The sequence below is a fragment of the Eurypyga helias genome, unplaced genomic scaffold (genome assembly GCF_000690775.1).
Source record: "Eurypyga helias isolate BGI_N326 unplaced genomic scaffold, ASM69077v1 scaffold29076, whole genome shotgun sequence".
NCBI classification, from domain to species: domain Eukaryota; kingdom Metazoa; phylum Chordata; class Aves; order Eurypygiformes; family Eurypygidae; genus Eurypyga; species Eurypyga helias.
Window position 1 is genome coordinate 5,771 of NW_010256463.1, and position 678 is coordinate 6,448.

Genomic DNA, 678 nt, shown 5'->3' on the forward strand with positions numbered 1-678 from the left:
TATGCCTATGTTTCTCATTGCATCAAGAATGTGAGAGATTTATTTCTTTCGTATTTCTTTTTTTTATAGTCACGGTCTTGACACAGAATCTTCAATGTTTGATTGTAAGCAGATTCCATTTTCTCCTTTTCCAAAATGGAATATACATACCTGCAGTGAAACACAGTCCTCTGATGTCCTGGCATGTCCAAGGTGGAGACAGTCATGACAGTGATGCTCTTCTGCTGTTGCACCTGTCTGTTATTCTCCAAAACACTTACTGTTTAGTTAATAAATTTCATAGTTAAGATCCACCAAGATTTGTCCTTCCTCCTTCACAGCTCCAGTCAGCAAATTACCTGAAATCCCTGTATATGCCCCTCATATATATGTATATTTATATTTACGAATGCGTAGGTGTATATATGATACTTATAATCTTTATATATATATATATATATATCCTTTACACACTATATATGTAAGAGGTATATATGCCTCTTAAATGGTACTAACAAGAACTGGAAGATTTAGAAGCTTCTTTTTGCAGAGCTGTGAAACACCTTGTAGCGGAAGATCATATTATAAATGGGGACATCCTTGGTTTACATACTAAATATGTTGCAGAATGCGGTAAAGTTGGTAGCTTGACCTCCACGTATGATGTGGAGAAAAAGGAGTGAAAATAGTGGTGAATAA